Source organism: Ahaetulla prasina, chromosome 3 (genome assembly GCF_028640845.1).
Source record: "Ahaetulla prasina isolate Xishuangbanna chromosome 3, ASM2864084v1, whole genome shotgun sequence".
NCBI lineage: Eukaryota > Metazoa > Chordata > Lepidosauria > Squamata > Colubridae > Ahaetulla > Ahaetulla prasina.
In genome coordinates this window covers 148,086,619-148,100,657 of record NC_080541.1, presented here as the reverse complement: position 1 = coordinate 148,100,657, position 14,039 = coordinate 148,086,619, and the positions used below count along the sequence as shown (strand labels likewise).

The 14,039-nt window shown below is 40.8% G+C and overlaps 1 protein-coding gene across 1 annotated transcript in view; it reads right to left on the bottom strand.

Moving 5' to 3' along the window:
• ZNF644 (zinc finger protein 644) overlaps positions 1-14,039 on the bottom strand; it is a 64,738-nt gene that overhangs the window by 33,808 nt on the left and 16,891 nt on the right. Inside the window, exon 3 of the mRNA XM_058175276.1 lies at positions 8,493-8,544. The gene's annotated coding sequence lies outside the window, so the exon portion shown is untranslated. The remainder of the gene's footprint in view (positions 1-8,492; positions 8,545-14,039) is intronic.

The window sequence follows — 14,039 nt, the reverse complement described above, 5'->3', positions numbered from 1 at the left end:
TCAATAGATCATTGCTTTCTCCCCATTTTCTTACACAATACTTGGGGGGGGGGTCACTTTATGTTGAAAGGGCACAAACAGATTTTACCTTATGCTTTATAACTTTTAATATATGTATTATACATAAGAAGATATAGCAGTTGTTCATTAGGGATGATAATGGAGAGAACAAGACAGTTATGACTAAGTGGATCTAAGTCCATGTGGAAGCAGAAGTCATGATATGAGGAACCAATACTAGACAATAAACTTCAATCAACAAGAAATGTCAATATGAACCATATAAAAAGCAGGTGTTCATTGGGCAGGTGGTGTGGAAGGGAACAAACCTAACTTTAAATGTAGTCGCATATAGTTAGTGTGAGGGTTTCTAATGGGTAAACCAATGATTGGCAGAGTAACCCTCAAGATTAAGAATGGAAAAGAGAGCTTGTATGATCTATATAACTCCCCTTTTCTGAAACAAATTTTCCTCATTTCAGACAAATGGAAGGTTGGCTTAAACAAAATAAAACATTAAGAAGAAGAATCAGGCTCTTGCTGTAGCCTCTATCACACTCAAGGATAAGATTTAGTTCTAAAGAAAGAAAGAAAAAATAGGGAAATGGTACATCTTTTGAAAACATGGTGATCAAGGTTAAGGGTCACCCAATTTCCTTTTCTTTATCTAAAATCATTTACCACGCTTTTCCAGAGAGTTCCCCAGCAATTCAATCAATATAGATAGATATCCTCTCTGATTCTTGTAACTGCAAAAATCCTCTAGATAAAATAGTAAGGCTGACTGTTGAATTCTCCAGGCTTACACATCTCACTGTTCTCTCATAAGTCTCTCTCCCTTATTTCCATTATACTTGGGAGAGCTTCATGAAACTTCGTTCACGGAGAAGAATGTTTACATAAGGAAGTAGACAGAATGAAATAAGATTACCAGCAGTTTCATTGTATTAAAAAAATAAACAGCTGTTCTATCCATTGATGTGCCTGCATGCTTGCACTGAAGATAAAAGGAATTTAACGAATAACAGATCCATCCTAAAATCACTGGGATCCTTGCAACCATTTTTAACTTCTGATTAAATAGCAAGAGCACAGAAGAATATCTGATATACATTCACTGTCACTGCAATACCATTTCTCTATTACAATAATAAATCTGAATCTTTTGAATGGAGACAGTTGTCTTCTTTCTCTGAATTCTCATCTTTCCCTCCTCTAAATCACTAGGTACTTTATTATTAATTTCTACTTTTTCTGAATTGTGTGAACAATAAATATATAATTGTGTGCCAGTTTTCTCCTTGACTTTTTTCAATTTAAGTAATATCCCCAATTCTAGCCTTGAGTGCAGCCCTATTATTATGTCTTATTTAGGAGCTGTGATGGCAGAGTGTGTAGAATGCAGTATTGCAGACTAACTCTGCCCACTGACATGAGTTTGATCCTGACCAGTTCAAGGCCGACTCATCGAGACAATATGCTGACTCTGTAAACCATTAGAGAGGGCTGTAAAGCACTGTGAAGCCGTATATAAGTCTAAGCCAGTGGTTCTCAACCTTTATAGTGCTGCAACCCCTTTAATACAATTCCCCACAATGTGGCGATCCCAAACGTAAAATTATTTTTTTTTAGGCAGCGATCTCAGCGCGCCTCAGCAGCCGCACAAGGGGGAAAAAAGCGGCAAACTGTTTTTTTTAATTTATCGCGCCTGAAGCCGTATTGGCTAGCGAACTGAACTGCTTTCAATTGCCTTGAGGATGGAGGCATTAAAGCGGAGACTCCTCCCCTATTAAGTTTATCGCACCTGAAGCCAGATTAGACTAGCGATTGGGAGTGATTGCAGCTGGCTTGAGAGGGAGACATCAGAGCAAAGATTTCTCTTTTTTAATTCATCGCGCCTGAAGCCGAATTCGCGATTCTTCAACTCGCAAGTATACTTCCCATATTTCCGTTGGTCTTAGGTGACCTCTGGCAAATCGTCATTCGACCCCCAATGGGGTCGCGACCCACAGGTTGCGCTGGTCTAAGCGCTGTTGCTATTATTTAGGCAGTGTATTCAAAAGTATTATGGATGGAAAGGAATGGAAATCTGTTAAATTGCACCGAGCAAAGGATTACAGCTTGATTTTTCACGATCAGTAAAATTGGCTAGGTTCTGCCACGTTTAAAAGGTGATGGCTCTTGAACTGAGATTAACCTCCGGTGCCTTTATGGACACAACATTGTAGTTTTCTAATCAACAATATAAAAGTAATATGCCATTTCTTTCTTTTCTCCAAATGTTTTTCACAATCCAAATCTGATACATTCTAAAATGTACTAGTCTCCTATCCAAGTACTGGCCTGACATTAAACTAAATTAGATGTTCCCAATAAATAACCAGAACCTTTAATCTATTTAAAGTGGGTTTGTCTCTTTGAACATTAATAACACACATTATGTTTTATTAACAAACCTTACCTATCTGAAAAGGGTAAAACAATTACTTGAAATAAATTAATACCAGTCTTCTCAATTTAGAATAGTGAAATGTTACTGTTTTGTGTACTAAGGATTTGCATAGCATGCACATTTGTCACATGACTATCTTTAAAATGAGTATCTTTTCAGTGGTAAATAACTAGCAGTTTCCTCTAGCTGCGATTCAACACTCATTAAAGCTGCTAACAAGTTTTTGCTTATTACATACGCAATTTTTGTTTTACTTGCAATTGCTGAGAGATCCGTTTAGTATAAATTTCAATAATTTAAGACCATACCCATAGATGTTGCTCTAACAACCATTATTTATGTTAATCAGAAAAACATCTAGAATAGAAACTACATTTTTATATTGGTAGTTGTGTTAATACAGAAGATTTATACACCATTCATACAATGTACTCTAAAACTGATTCCCTCCTCTTTAATCGAATTTGATGAAAGCTTATGCTGAAAGAAGAAAAACAGATAAAACTTGTTACTTATAAATCACAATTACATGGGGTTTTTTAATGGAGACCCTTCTTTATATAATCCAGTATTTTGTTCAAATATCTTGATCAATATTTTCTCTAGTAAGGTTTTTTTTTTGTATTTTTGAGACAGCATTGACTCCCAGAGACTGTCTGGACAAGTCCCTGCAGTTTTGTTGGCAAGGTTTTTCAGAAATGATTTGTCCTTGTTTTCTTCCTAAGGCTAAGAGAATTGGAATCTACTGATTCTCATGACAACTTCACCTAAGAAGGAACTGGGACACCTCAACTAATTCAAAAGTTATACTGAGCTGCCTGGAAGAGATAAATGACCAAAACAGCAAGCTCCAAGTTTGCACCTCAAGTTATATGTAAAACCAATGGTTCTGAAAGAAAGAAGGTAAGGAAAAGTTAAACTTCACCTTTTAATTCAGATAATTACACATATTTTTATTTTGCATCAGCTCCAGCAATTCTACTTGTATAAATTACTGTTCAGTTTCCAGAACCAAAATATTGCTTGCTTTACTTGAAACCAGGTAGTGCCACCAAGTGGTAGTGATAGTCTGTGTTCAACAGACAATACATTATCTATCACTTAAATCAAAAATCACTTCTGCAGACTGAAAGTTTTTCACTATCAATCATGAAATAAACTAAATTTAGTATTAGTAAATGTTATTAGGAATGCAAATACTTAAAAGAAGGTGGATAAGATTCAGAAATTTTAAAAATCATATTTAATTCAATATTATTTTTAAAATCTTTAATTTAAACTACTGTGGCTATTATTTTACTTATCACTATTTATAATGCTAAAATAAATTTTCTAGGAATTTACACTGAAAATGGATTTGAAGCAAAAAAATGTAGGTTGTATTGAACGGAATATACTTGCTTCAACAGTTGACAATGAAGATGCCAGAAAAATATACATTTGAATTAAAAAGCTACCACAATGACCTTGTGGTGATGACACAGCACAATTTGTTGGCGGCATCTTGATGGTTTCTTAACACAAGCAAGTGTTTTTCTTGCATACAGCAACTGCTGTGCATCCAGGTAAAACTGAAGCTTCATTAAAGAGGCTTGACAGATACACCGATCATCCCCTTTGAAGCATCTTTTCATCTCTTGATTCAGTCTTAAAGTACTAGTACCACTCTGTAAGCAATAATAATAAAATAACAGCCTTGTGAGAGCCAGTTTGTGCAGTGGTTAAGGTACCAAGTTACAAACTATATTGAGTCCCACCTTAAGCACAAAGCCAGCTGGGTCACTTTAAATCTTAGGAAGGAGGCAATGGCAAACCACTTCCAAAATCTTGCCAAGAAAATCACAGGGACTTGTTGAGAGGCAATTGCTAGGAGTCAACACTGAAGGCACTGAAAAAAGAATTACTACCCCTCAAAAATGTATTATATGGTAACTGGAGCTACTCCTTAGTCACAGCACACTTTTTCAGCATTTGAATCATTCAGCAATCTAATCTCACACAGAAATAAGGCCATTTTTAGCAACAATTTACAAAACGTTCTCTCAAAATCTGGTTATGCTAGTGACTTGTTTAGATGGCTCCACTACTGAGGTGGAATGTATTCATTCTCTCTCTACTTGGGATTTGTATATATTTTAGTTTTAATTAATCTCTATTTTTAATGTTGATTTTTATTTTTTAAACTAAATTTAATTATTGATCATTGTATGCTGCTCAGAGTCATTTTTATGAGATGGGTAACTATATAAATTTGATTAATAAATAAATTAGCTATGCCCCAGCATTAAGATACTCAAAATAGAGAAATCCATTTTTTTCCTTGCCATGTGGCTTAAATAAACCATACCTGAAGTGATAACACCACACAGGGAAAGTGCAGGATAGGAAAATGTTTTTCATTTACCCCAGGGGTGTCCAAACTACGGCCCGCGGGCCAACTGCGGCCCGCGGGTCAGTTTTTATTGGCCAGCAGCAAATTCTCGGTGGACAGTGGGGTGCGGCCCCCGTCCTGGCCCCCAAGGAAGCCGCCGCTCGCCCGGTTGCAGATGCGGGGAGGCTCCGCTGAGGCTACCCCCGCCCACCCGGGGCTGCGGGCCGGCCATTCCGCCACTGGGCTGTAGGGGGCGCCCGGGACGCCCACGGCTCCAGCCCGGCCCACCAGACAGAGGAGGAGGCGGGCGGGCGGCAGAGCTTCCGGCGCTGCTCGGGTGCCCTCGGCTCATGGCGCCCGCGCAGGTAGGCTCTCCGGGCGGGTCGGCAGAGCAGGGCTGGACGGGCGGGGAGGCGGAGCGGAGGAGGATGGGAGGTTGAGCTGCTGAGTGGGCCCGCTGCCGGGCTGCCGAGGTCCCGGCGGAACGGGACGCTTCTGCTCCCGGAGAACCTCTGGGTGGGGGCGGCGGCGGGTTGTCCTCTCCAGCCACCGCCTCCCCTCCCAGCGATGCAGCTCAGTTGGTGGGAATGCCTGGTAAGGGGGGGCGCAGCTGAGTTGGGGGCTTGTCCGGGAAGCTGAGTGACCAAGGAGGCTCTGGGAGAGAGCCGAAGAGACCCACCCCACCCCACCCCGCCCCCCGCGGTGTTGCCACAGCTGGGGAAGATGGCAACGCTGCCGCTCGCCCGGTTGCAGATGCGGGGAGGCTCCGCTGAGGCGACCCCCGCCCCCCCGGGGCTGCGGGCGGCCATTCCGCCACTGGGCTGTAGGGGCGCCTGACGCCCACGGCCCCAGCCGGGCCCACCAGACAGGGGGGGAGGTGGGGGGGCGGCAGAGCTTCCGGCGCTGCTCCGGGCGCCCTCGGCTCGTGGCGCCGCGCAGGTAGGCTCTCCGGGCGGGTCGGCAGAGCAGGGCTGGACGGGCGGGGAGGCGGAGCGGAGGAGGATGGGAGGTTGAGCTGCTGAGTGGGCCCGCTGCCGGGCTGCCGAGGTCCCGGCGGAACGGGACGCTTCTGCTCCCGGAGAACCTCTGGGTGGGGGCGGCGGCGGGTTGTCCTCTCCAGCCACCGCCTCCCCTCCCAGCGATGCAGCTCAGTTGGTGGGAATCCCTCGGCGCCTGGTGAGGCGCAGCTGAGTTGGGGCCTTGTCCGGGAAGCTGAGTGACCAAGGAGGCTCTGGGAGAGAGCCAAGAGACCCACCCACCCCACCCCACCCCCGCAGTGTTGCCACAGCTGGGGAAGATGGCAACATCCTGGGATGCCGGGATGCCCAAGGGGATGAAGCCCTTCCTCGCAAAGAGTCTTTTGGGCCCAAGGCAGCTTGGCGGCTGGTGGCCCTGTGCCCCATGGGGCATTGCCAGGTCGTTCCTCCAAGGGGCCAAAGCCTCCTGGCTGACCCACAAGGCCCTCGGAGGGGATTTTATTTTTGTATTTTTGAGACAGCATTGACTCCCAGAGACTGTCTGGACAAGTCCCTGCAGTTTTGTTGGCAAGGTTTTTCAGAAATGATTTGTCCTTGTTTTCTTCCTAAGGCTAAGAGAATTGGAATCTACTGATTCTCATGACAACTTCACCTAAGAAGGAACTGGGACACCTCAACTAATTCAAAAGTTATACTGAGCTGCCTGGAAGAGATAAATGACCAAAGAAGCAAGCTCCAAGTTTGCACCTCAAGTTATGTGTAAAACCAATGGTTCTGAAAGAAAGAAGGTAAGGAAAAGTTAAACTTCACCTTTTAATTCAGATAATTACACATATTTTTATTTTGCATCAGCTCCAGCAATTCTACTTGTATAAATTACTGTTCAGTTTCCAGAACCAAAATATTGCTTGCTTTACTTGAAACCAGGTAGTGCCACCAAGTGGTAGTGATAGTCTGTGTTCAACAGACAATGCATTATCTACCACTTAAATCAAAAATCACTTCTGCAGACTGAAAGTTTTTCACTATCAATCATGAAATAAACTAAATTTAGTATTAGTAAATGTTATTAGGAATGCAAATACTTAAAAGAAGGTGGATAAGATTCAGAAATTATAAAAATCATATTTAATTCAATATTATTTTTAAAATCTTTAATTTAAACTACTGTGGCTATTATTTTACTTATCACTATTTATAATGCTAAAATAAATTTTCTAGGAATTTAAACTGAAAATGGATTTGAAGCAAAAAAATGTAGGTTGTATTGAACGGAATATACTTGCTTCAACAGTTGACAATGAAGATGCCAGAAAAATATACATTTGAATTAAAAAGCTACCACAATGACCTTGTGGTGATGACACAGCACAATTTGTTGGCGGCATCTTGATGGTTTCTTAACACAAGCAAGTGTTTTTCTTGCATACAGCAACTGCTGTGCATCCAGGTAAAACTGAAGCTTCATTAAAGAGGCTTGACAGATACACCGATCATCCCCTTTGAAGCATCTTTTCATCTCTGGATTCAAACAGTCTTAAAGTACTAGTACCACTCTGTAAGCAATAATAATAAAATAACAGCCTTGTGAGAGCCAGTTTGTGCAGTGGTTAAGGTACCAAGTTACAAACTATATTGAGTCCCTCTTTAAGCACAAAGCCAGCTTAAATCTTAGGAAGGAGGCAATGGCAAACCACTTCCAAAATCTTGCCAAGAAAATCACAGGGACTTGTTGAGAGGCAATTGCTAGGAGTCAACACTGAAGGCACTGAAAAAAGAATTACTACCCCTCAAAAATGTATTATATGGTAACTGGAGCTACTCCTTAGTCACAGCACACTTTTTCAGCATTTGAATCATTCAGCAATCTAATCTCACACAGAAATAAGGCCATTTTTAGCAACAATTTACAAAACGTTCTCTCAAAATCTGGTTATGCTAGTGACTTGTTTAGATGGCTCCACTACTGAGGTGGAATGTATTCATTCTCTCTCTACTTGGGATTTGTATATATTTTAGTTTTAATTAATCTCTATTTTTAATGTTGATTTTTATTTTTTAAACTAAATTTAATTATTGATCATTGTATGCTGCTCAGAGTCATTTTTATGAGATGGGTAACTATATAAATTTGATTAATAAATAAATTAGCTATGCCCCAGCATTAAGATACTCAAATTCATTCTCACATAGAGAAATCCATTTTTTTCTTTGCCATGTGGCTTAAATAAACCATACCTGAAGTGATAACACCACACAGGGAAAGTACAGGATAGGAAAATGTTTTTCATTTACCCTTAAGCATAGTAGGAGGTAAAGTTATGTTTGAAGAAATAAAGCCACTCTGTAGAAAGTAGAACACATTTTTTATTTAAATGAAATCAAAGCCAGTCATAAACATGCAATAAATAGCACTTCAAAGCCAAATACCATTTCTAAAAAAGAGTAATGTGACATCAATGCATGTATGAGAGACAGAGACTTGCATTGTGTTGCAGATCCTATCTAACTTCCTTAATTTTATCTCCTCCCCAAATTATGTGCCCCATGGGCCTTTCTGTAAGAAGTTTCCTTACTGGAAAATAGACCCAGATAGGGAAGGAGAGCAATTAGAGTTCCATAAAATCAATAACCCCTTAACCCTCAAATTAAAATATTTAAACAGATATTTAGTGAACTTTTCTTTACTCACCAATGCTTGTTTTGTCCGTTTTTAAGCTTCAAGTCTGGATTCAAAACTCAGCCTATAATAGTAAATTAGTGTTATCTATAATATTATACCATATTCATTATTGAAAGCCAATCTACATAAGGAGACAATTACTAATTTCTTCTTGTAACAAATATATAGTATGTTATGCTAATATCTGTACCTAAATTTTTACTGAATCTATTAATAATTCAACTTATTTTCAAGTTTTTTGATGTGTTCCTTCTTTAAGTTTTAAAGAGAAATGCTACCGTTACTTTATTTACCTTAGGCGACCATGCTGTACACATGAAAAACAAGAATAAAGCTAGCACTGACTTAGTCACTGTTCTGACTTACAGAAACTAGGTAAAATCACATCAAATACCCGTTCAATTAGCACAGGTGCACCCCCCCGGGCGGTGTGCTTTCTTCATTACAGGTAGTCCTTGACTTACGACCACAATTGAGCCTAAAATTTTTGTTGTTAAATGAGACATTTGGTGAGTTTTGCCCCATTCTATGACATTTCTTGCCACAGTTGTTAAGTGAATCACTGCAGTTGATAAGTTAGTAACCCTGTTAAGTGAATCTGGCTTCCCCATTAACTTTGCTTGTCAGAAGGCCGCAAAAAGCGATCACACAATCTTGGGACAAGGTTGCAAAAGGGGATCACAAGATCCCAGGACACTGTGACCATCATAAATATGAACCAGTTGCCAAGCATCTAAATTTTGATCACATAATTATGGTGATGCTGCAAAGGTTGTAACTGTGAAAAACGGTCATAAGTCACTTTTTTCAGTGCCATTGTAATTTTGAACACTAAGCGAGCTGTTATTAAGTCAAAGACTACCTGCACTCTTTTCTCTCTATACCAATGACTGCTTCTCCAATGATCGCTTGGTTAAAATACTGAAGTTTTTAAATGATAAAACTGTCACCGGTCTTATTCAACACGGTGATGAGTCTGCATACAGATAGGAGGCTGAACTGACCCTTTGTTGCAGCCAAAACAATCTGGAGCTGAATGATGTAAAACTATAGAGATAAAACTGGATTTTAGGAGTCCTCCTCCTATTCCACCACCTCTTACAATATTAGACAACACAGTATCAACAGTAGAGACCTTCAAGTTTCTGCATTCTATAATCTCCTAGGATTTGAAATGGACCCCTAACATTAGAACCATGATTAAAAAGGCACAACAAAGAATGTCCTTCCTGCGTCAGCTCAGAAAGTTCAGACTGCCCCAGGAGCTGCTGATATAGTTCTACTGAGGAACTACTGAGTCAGTCATTTGTACTTCTATAACTTTATGGTTTGGTATAGCAACCAAACAGGGCAGGTTCAGACCTCAATGGACAGTTAGGACTGCAGAAAAAACAATTGCAACCAACCTGCTTTCCACTGAGGACCTATATATTGCATAGGTCAGAAAAGGGCTGAGAAAGTATCTAAAGATCCCTTGCATCCTGGACATAAACTGTTTCAATTCCCCTCCTCAAGACACCACTATAGAGCATTACATCCTCTAGTTGCCAAACAAAGACAATTTTTCCCCTCGTGCCATAAGTCTGCTGAACACCTAATTACCATAGTATAGTCTTATGTTTAAGCATATTTACCCTTGTAGTATGACTGTATTATTATTTATTTCTCATCTTTTATACTACCTTTTCCTATTGGTGCCCCTTATATTACCTTGTTTGTATCTTAACTTGTTTGTATCTACATGTTGCTTGTATGCTTATGTGTATGTACACTGATTATATTACCTTGTTGTTTATTTTTATTTTTTCATTTTTTATTTTTATTTATTTTATTTTTATTTTTTATTTGCATTTATATCCCGCTCTTCTCCGAAGACTCAGGGCGGCTTACACTATGTCAAGCAATAGTCTTCATCCATTTGTATATTATATACAAAGTCAACTTATTGCCCCCAACAATCTGGGTTCTCATTTTACCTACCTTATAAAGGATGGAAGGCTGAGTCAACCTTGGGCCTGGTGGGACTTGAACCTGCAGTAATTGCAAGCAGCTGCTGTTAATAACAGACTGCGTTAGTCTGTTGAGCCACCAGAGGCCCTGGTGGCTCAACAGACTAATGTTTATATGTACATTAAGAACTTATGCACCGGAGACAAATTCCCAGTGTCCAATCAAATTTGGCCAATGAAGATTTGTATTTGCATTTGTATTCCTATACTATTCTAACCTGGATTAAAAAGGTCTCTCCCTGATAACAGTAAAAGCTTAGGGAATGGCCTTATAGAGTAAGCACATACTGTACAAGTTTATATTTGCTCAGCCACATTTCCACAGACTTTTTGTCAACAGATTGGGATATAAATTTTGCAGATGGTCATTTTTTTGCTATAAGTAATTTTAATCAGTAGTTATTAATTTAATTAATATTAATTTATTTTTCCGGCCTTTATCTGGATCCAGCTTATGGCCAGTACATACACAGATGTATCTGTACAGAAATATGTAAATAGTTCATATGCACGCATTCTCTGTATATGTGCTTGTGTGCGCGTACATGTGTGCATACACACAAGTCTAATAAGTAGGAAAGCTGGGCAGCATATACCATTTTTTCATGTCTAATTATATTTTGTGGGGATCATTTCAATTAACTATTCTATTCATTTTAATAAATCAGTTTCATATATTCTAAGGGACTGCAAGTCTCATATCCTCTGGAGGTATTTACAAGTTGATTTATAATTAGATTTTCAACATTTTTTCCTCACATTTACATCTATTACTATAAAGTATAATCAGTCAAAATCGAAGCATCTGGGATATCTTTCCACCAGAATGAAAATTTTCTGATAACATCTTATAATTCAGAAATAATATGTACAACAATATGGCATTGAAGCTATGCAACAGACTAAAATTATAAATCATCTTCCCCAAATAGGAATCTATGTGTTTGTCATATTACAATTTACAGCATATACAACAATCATGACCATGATGATCATACTGGGTGAGGAGCCTTGCAATTATATCTAACACATCTGAAAGGTGTCTGTTTAGGGAAACTTCTACAGACAAAACAGGAACACAGTGTTATATGTGTATCTGTTGTGTCTTGCCCGCCCTCAGAGCAGCCGGGGCCTTCTTACCTGCTCCCCAACACTGAGGAATGTATGCCTTCCGGCCCAAGTCCTGGCTCCATGCCCCCACAAACTGCAGAAGAAGGAGCATCTCCCTGCCCCAGCCCTGACTCCATGCCCAGGCAAACGGAGCAGCTAGACCCCTCCCCCTCATCCACAGCAGGTGAGCCTGAGGAGGGTTTACTCCCAAGAACAGCTGATTGGAGTGACCCTCGCATCAGAAGATTGGAGAGGCGGAGGCAACAGAGGGAAGGGAGGGGCAGGCCTTAATGAGTGCTGAGTCATGGAGCCACACCCCATGGCCTATATAAAGGATCTACTTTCTGGCAGTCTCTGAGTCAGGCAAAAGTCGAACTTATCTTGCTGAAGTCACTTACTGGTCTCCTGCCTGCTCTGAGGACTTTGCTAGGACTTTGGGCAGAGCTGCAGAGGCAAGCCTGATTCGGATTTCCCGGACCCAGCCGTCAGCGGAGGAGTGGGACACGACAGTATCATGTTATTATGTCATATGTGTATCATGTTGTTATGTTGTTATTATTGAGTTCCTTCTAGAATACCTGGGAGATTTACAAAGAGATATTGTTATGGTCCTGTTTCTTAAGGTGACATCAGATCACATCACCAGGAGACACCAGGAAACAGAATTCAATAGTAAGAAAGATTATCAGATTTAAGGTTGGAAATTATTAGCGTGTTTTTTAAACATACCCAGGTAACAAAGTAGCTCCCCAAAATGCATGCTGCTATCAGGAATGTGCCAAATGAAAGGTAATAAATTGACTTATGCAAGATCTAAACAGCAACTGTGGAATGAATTGAAGCTGCAATTTTAAATGAAATTATTGTAATGTGAGGGATTATTGACTGCTTAGAATCTGGATAATAGCAGTATATAAATCCAATCAAACAAAGTAAAGTTTTACCTGCTTGGAGTTTTTGGATTGAAGTAGTGCTTAAACCTAAGCAAGCATATGAATAAACAAACTGGTCCCACAGTGGGTGGGACTATCTTCTCCCAATTTATCCCAGTTGTAGCTTTGCATTCTCTTTGAGAGCCTAATAAAAGCTGCTTCCTGTATATTGCTCAGTCTACTGAGTTCCTCCTGCCCCCAAAATAATCAAACAGCAGGAACAGGAAAACAGAATAGCCCATGCATGCATTTCTGTAAAGTTTATTATTATTATATTTATTTATTTATTTATTATTCGAATTTTTATACCGCCCTATCTCCCAAAGGACTCAGGGCGGTTCACAGCCTTATAAAACATAAGAATAAATACAAGTTAAAACAACAGTTAAAAAACTTATTACATTAGGCCGAATTTAAAACTATCGTTAAAATAATACAAAACCCCATTTAAAACTAACTCTAAAACTAAACTCTAGGCCAGCCCCGCACAAATAAATAGATGTGTCTTAAGCTCGTGGCGGAAGGTTCGAAGGTCCGGAAGTTGGCGAAGACCTGGGGGAAGCTCGTTCCAGAGGGTGGGGCCCCCCACAGAGAAAGCCCTTCCCCTGGGTGTTGCCAGTCGGCACTGCCTGGCGGATGGCACCCTAAGGAGTCCCTCTCTGTGAGAGCGTACGGGTCGGTGAAAGGCAGTCGGTGGCAGTAGGCGGTCCCGTAAGTAACCCGGCCCTATACCATGGTATGGTATCTATTGGTGTAATTTTACAAAATTAGATATATATAATTATATACCCTCTCTTCATTTAATCCAGTTGCTTATAATTGCCATTGCCTCATCTCACAGCAATTCAAGATCAAGACTTCTCCATAGCTGAAGTGGGTTACTGGGATGTGTCCCCAACTGATATGGGAAGACTAACTTTTGCTAACTTAAAAAAAAACAACACATATTTTTGAACATGTAGAAATGATTATTTTAATTACCATATTTTTCAGAGTATAAGATGCACCTAAATTTCAAAGAGGAAAACAAGGGGAAAAAAGTTTTTGGCCTCTGTGCCAGGGGAGAAATTTTGACCACATCGGGCGAATGGGGAGGGACGATTTGAATTGGTTCGCCGAAAGCAGTAAAAATCATGCCTGGTTGGCCCCGCCCATGCCCACCCGCTCACCACTCGCCCCTTCCAGCTGCTCGCTCGTCCTTTTCGGCCGCTTGCCCAGCCCACTCACCATCCTATATATGTTGCCCTCAGCACATCACCCAGCCAGTTGCCATGCCCACTCAGCTCACCAAAGGTAAGCAATGCATGCCGCCCGCTCGCCCTTCACCTTGGGTTGGGGGCTGGGGCTCAGGGACACGCCATTCCCCAAGGCCCCAGAGCCACCAGCTGCTTGCCGCCCTCTCAACCGGATTGGGGAATGCACCATTCCCCAGCTCCAGCCTTGCCCTAGAGCCACCACCCACTCTCCGCCCACTCTCCCTTCACCACACGATGTGTCCTTACCTT